This window comes from Sphaeramia orbicularis, chromosome 9 (assembly GCF_902148855.1).
Source record: "Sphaeramia orbicularis chromosome 9, fSphaOr1.1, whole genome shotgun sequence".
Taxonomy (NCBI): Eukaryota; Metazoa; Chordata; class Actinopteri; order Kurtiformes; family Apogonidae; genus Sphaeramia; species Sphaeramia orbicularis.
In genome coordinates this window covers 35386486-35391881 of record NC_043965.1, presented here as the reverse complement: position 1 = coordinate 35391881, position 5396 = coordinate 35386486, and the positions used below count along the sequence as shown (strand labels likewise).

Sequence of the window (5396 nt, the reverse complement as noted above, 5' to 3'; positions counted from 1 at the left end):
GTAGTCATATAGTTTTATTAATAAATCTTATTGATCAAGAACTTAAAATACCACTCAAACAACATCACTCTTAACCTGAACAGCACTTCAGCCTCTTGTAAACCTAGGGAAAACCCTGGATAGTAAACTATTTCTGAATCATATTTGGACATTGGACCATCTGGACATCATTTGGACAAAAACCATGAATCATCCATCCATCATCTTGATTTATTTTTTCCGGCCAAATCACCCAGTCCCAACTGCTTCACATATACAGAAGATGCACATTGAATAGTAATATGTGAAAGTGTAGCTCATCTGTGATTTTATTCATATGAACATTTGTACATTACTTAAACATAGAACTAAATTACTCCTCATACCTAGAATTTCATGAGTCTGCTTAAGAGCCAATTCACATCACATCAGATTGGTCTCACATGAAGACGACATGTGCACAGTCCACGTCAGAGGCCCCAAGCCAAGCCCTTCTTAAACATTCACTCTAATCTGGAGCATAAACCCACATAACCTCCTGGTGGAGCAAGGTACGGGAAAGGTAGAAATGTGGAGATTACAACCAGATACCAAATACAAACACAATGCATCTCATATTTGTATTATCACAGCATGGCACCATTTATGAGCTAATTAAGGAAAGAGTCATTAGCCTGACCCCCCACCCCTCAAAAAAATACCTTCAAAACTTTTACAATACTAGGAAGGCAATGTAGCGTCTAATAGTGCTTTAGAGGCACAGGTTAATTGGCTTGGCAGAGTCATTTCCTTGCTTTAATTATTTGTTACGGTCTCATTTTAAATGTATTAGTGAATAAAAGGCTGCCAGACGGAGCTGTAAACAGGTCTTAGTAGGGATTATATGGGGTTTTCTTTTGCCCAGTTATAGTTTACACCATGCATAAATCTGCTAAGAGCATTATAACCCCAACAGACCCAAGGCAGCAATACAAAATTCCACAAAGAATTCTTATCAAACTGCCTGCACTAATTACCTTAAGCAGCACAGGATTGGTGAAGTCTGTGTGTTGCATTAATGTGATACTCTGAATATGTTTACAGAAATATCTGACATACCTCAGTCCATTATCCTTATCGCTATCTGTACATAAACATCCACAACAGCTTGTGAACCTTTGCTCCTTGTTTTTCCTATATGTTCTAAGTGGCTGTTTTGGGCAGAACACTAGATTATAAACCACCCGTGTTCTTTAAACGAGCAACATTCACCCACACAAACCACTCACTGCTACACTAGTTTATCCATCCAGCACATGCTCCAAAACCTGTCCACTCTGAAAAAGTTATACCAAATTGAAGAGACTGTTACAATGAGAAAATTGATTGGTGATGGTACTCCAAACAAGGACCATCAGTGTGGCAACAGTAATAGACTCACTAAGTATGAAATGTGAAGTTTAAATTGATTCATTTACAGATGCATGATGAGTTTGCCGTGGGGTCTGGGTTCTGTTGCAGTCCAACCTTCGGAAAATCCATTTCTGCATCAATGTTTGATTGAAATATTTATTAAAAGGAAAAGCATGCAGCATATTTTCTTGCATCAGTAATGCATTACAAGAGGCATTGTTTAAAAGTCAGCAGTCTGGACTCAAAGGTATTCACTTACATTGATTTTTCCAAGAATCTGAATAACACACTGTCTACGATGTACTTGAACGGATGACGATGTGAATATGTGTGCATGAATTTCAGGACATTCATGTTAATGTGTTCTGCCTCCAAGCAGGGCCGGTGCTTTACTAAAGACCTCCCTATCTTTGGCATCTCATTTTTCAGTGAGGATCACTGGCATAAATAATAAATGCTATCTCTACTGTATCCTTACGTAATAGATACGTATCATCACAGAGCCTTTCATGTGCAGGATTAAACAGTGAGGGATCAAGTTTTGGTTTGGGGAAATACTGTGTCACTAATAAGTTACACAATCTGGGCTCCATGTGAAGTGTGCACTGGAATATTCTACAATATGTCATGTAACACACAGACAGTAGATGGAAAAATTTGCATTTAAAAATACACTGTTACCAACCAAACAGAATCACTTAAAGCACACCTTGTACTTCCCAGCAATGCTCTCTAAAAAGTCAAGTATTTGATTTTTCTGCTGCAGTACTTCAGTCCTGCTGTGTGACACAACGAATATCTCTGTGTTGCAGCTCGCACGCTACTCTACTGAGGGGCTTCTCCAGCTAGGACCCCTTGGATCGACCACCTTCCTGCCTGACACAAAATGCCTCATTGATGATGGCAGAGGACGCACTCCCAGCCTGAAAAAGTGTGATGCTGTTTCAAGGATTTCACAGAGGCTTTGGGACTTCACACAGGTATTAAAAAAAAAGCAAATAATCTACCCTGTTGACACACTACAACAGTCAATCCCAAATACGATGACTGCAACAGAAATACCCTCATCACCTTGATGCCTTACCCATTTGCCAGAATAAAATGTTGCCATTGTATGTTTCTGTGAACTACAGATACACATAATATAAGGATTCTGAACCAAATGTATTTTTTACATCAAATTTCTAGATATGTGAATATACGTGTTTTGAGGAAATAGAATGAGACTGCATTTCATCTCAGAACAGCTGTATCTTGACCTCGTTAAACTTTTTATTATTTGCTTTAGGCACTGACAGCACTTCTCGGGGAATGACACCAAGGCTTAGATTAATGTAAAAAAAATAAAAATAAAAAAAAAATTCTGCAAAAATGAAAATAGATAATAGATACATAAACATATACCTTACATTTATAAAAATGTTGTGCTCTTTATTCAGACTGCTTAATGAAAGCACTTTTTCCAGTCTTTTTGTATCAATATATTTGTCAAATTATTGATTTTTCTTTTCTAAATAGCATGTAGTAAATGATCCATTTTACATCAGGGTCTTGCGTCATCATGCTACAGTATCTGCAGTAATGAGTGTCTTGTTGTGCATTACTCTTTACTTAAACCAGACTAAGGTCTTTCCCTAACCATAACAAAACACTGCATAGAGTTTAGAGCAGGGGTCTGCAACCCATGGCTCCTGGACCAAATGGGGCTCTTTAGCCTCTCTCTGTGGGTCAATGAGCATAAGGAACATTTTGAAATTAACGTATGTTCGTATTATTTGCAAAAATGCACAGGCACGGAATAAAATAATTTTTTGACAGCATATTAACCAAAATTTATTATTTCTTGCCAAATTCAATACAAGACAATCAATTTGCACCTCTTTGTAGTTTGTCTGTTTAAATGTAAGCCTCAAAACATGAAAGTTGAGCTTTTTCTCCATTACAATGCAATTTGTTTTGGAAATAGTGTCCATCATTCAAAAAATCATACAAATCTTGAAAGTTTTCTTTATTCTGTAATTTCCCCTTGTGGGACTAATAAGGCATATCTTATCTTATCTATCGTATCGATCGTATCTTATCTTATCTTATTGTAGTTGTATAACTTCATAAATGCACCAGACATCGCATTACTGTAATTGAAATACAAAATTAAACAGCAAACTAATCACAAATAGGCTACAGCAGAGCAGCCACCTCATGGTAATATGTAGATTGGTTTAAATATTTTTTTCATGGCTCCAGTCAGATTTATTTCTTCTTTTTCGTGACAAAAATGGCTCTTCAGGTTGTAAAGCCAACCCCTGTTTTTTTACCATCCACTCCAAACATCTCCAACCAAGTAAAAAAGTAGCAGATCCTTCAATGACAAATTCCTCTATATAATAGTGTACAACAATGTACAAAGGTATCATTTTGTTCCTGTGACCTGGTTGCTTTTGACATTTATCACCAGTGCACTGCATCAAACACCCAAAATGTGATGAGGTGTTAAGAAAAACAATGAAGCATATGTTGTAATGTGAGTGGCTATAACTTTTACTGATGCTTTAACAGCAGGCTTTGGGATATATGAGCAGTTGTGTGAATGAGGGCCTATTGTGTCGCAACCATCTGGCTTTTTCAAGGTTATTAAACACAGTTCATTATGTCACATTCATGTTTCTGTTGCAGAACGGACCGATAATCAGCAGGGACACGGGTCGATGCTTGGAGGTAGAAATGTCCAAAGATGCGAACTTTGGCCTTCGCCTAGTGGTCCAGAGATGCTCCGGTCAGAAATGGATGATACGAAACTGGATTAAACATCCCAGACACTGAACCCACAGATCAACCTCTGAGACGCTTTGGGCAGGGTTTCAAGTTGCAGTGTGATTGCAAACTGTGGACAGTACTGGTGGTGGAACTACGTGGTACACCACACGACAGACTGCACTGCGCACTGAGCTTCCCTCAGGCCACAGAGCTTTCCAACACCAAGTCTTAAAGAAGAATCTGATCAATTCATGTGCTCCACCAAGCTGAGCATTGATTGACAGAGAACTTACGGAAAGCCGCACCGGTTAAAATGTCCCACATTACTGACATTCAGCTACATGTATAAAACAGTAACAAGACACCTGCGCGCAGCCTCTGAAGGTGGGTGGAGGTCCTAATGAATCTGTCGTTTCTACTGTAAACCTACAAGACCTTTTGAGATAACAGAGAGAGTGTGTGCGAGTGTAAGTGCTTTGTTTTTTTCTGAGTCCATCTCAGCAAATCAAAAGAAATAATTGTTGTCAATTGCCACATCAAAGTGATTATTTTGGGCTGTGATTTGGAAAATTGCTTTGGACATATTGTGCTGCCCTGGCAAGAAATGTAACAGGCTTCAAAGGGACTGCTCGTCATGTGATCGGGAGGCATTTTCACCTGCACTCACACAAGCCACTCCAGCTCTTTGTTTCTTTGGACTGTATTGCTCGCCGTGGACAAGAGCAATCATGTGCCTTTTTCCCCTCATTTTTCAGCTTCATCAGACCAGGGAATGTCAGTCCCAAAAGCATGTACAAAATTATTTGAAAATTATTAATTAATATATAAAACAATGTATAAAACAGTCTAATGATAGTAATATATTGTAAAAAGTGAATAATTGATATCTGTCCTCTGTTAACAATTAGGATAATAAAATCATTTTTATGATGAGTTTTCTCTATGTCCCTTTTTTTTTCGTATTACTTGGGATTTAATGCCAGCTTTGCTACTCAAGTGTACTTCGCTATGTTACATAACAACTGCACATGTTCTTTTGTAGAACTGTTCAAAAGTCCAAAGCAGCATAAATTTCTGTATTTTGTTCTGCCTGTACTTACAATCACCTCAAGCCTTGATCTGGTTTCTGGCCCTGTGCACTGTAACTGTTTCAGCACGCCTACTAGATAAAGGTCTGCAGAAAGCTCTGAAAGCTTTTCAATTATTATACTCACAAAAAACTTCTTTATTTTCTGCTCTTTTTTTTTTGCCACACTGACAGTCATGGACAA

The 5396-nt window shown here is 38.1% G+C and overlaps 1 long non-coding RNA gene across 1 annotated transcript; it reads left to right on the top strand.

Moving 5' to 3' along the window:
- Positions 1–1539: 1539 nt before the first annotated feature.
- LOC115426500 (uncharacterized) lies at positions 1540–5058 on the top strand. Its single transcript, XR_003936349.1, has 2 exons — positions 1540–2351; positions 4045–5058. It is a non-coding gene; the product is annotated as an uncharacterized LOC115426500 (long non-coding RNA).
- Positions 5059–5396: the final 338 nt, after the last annotated feature.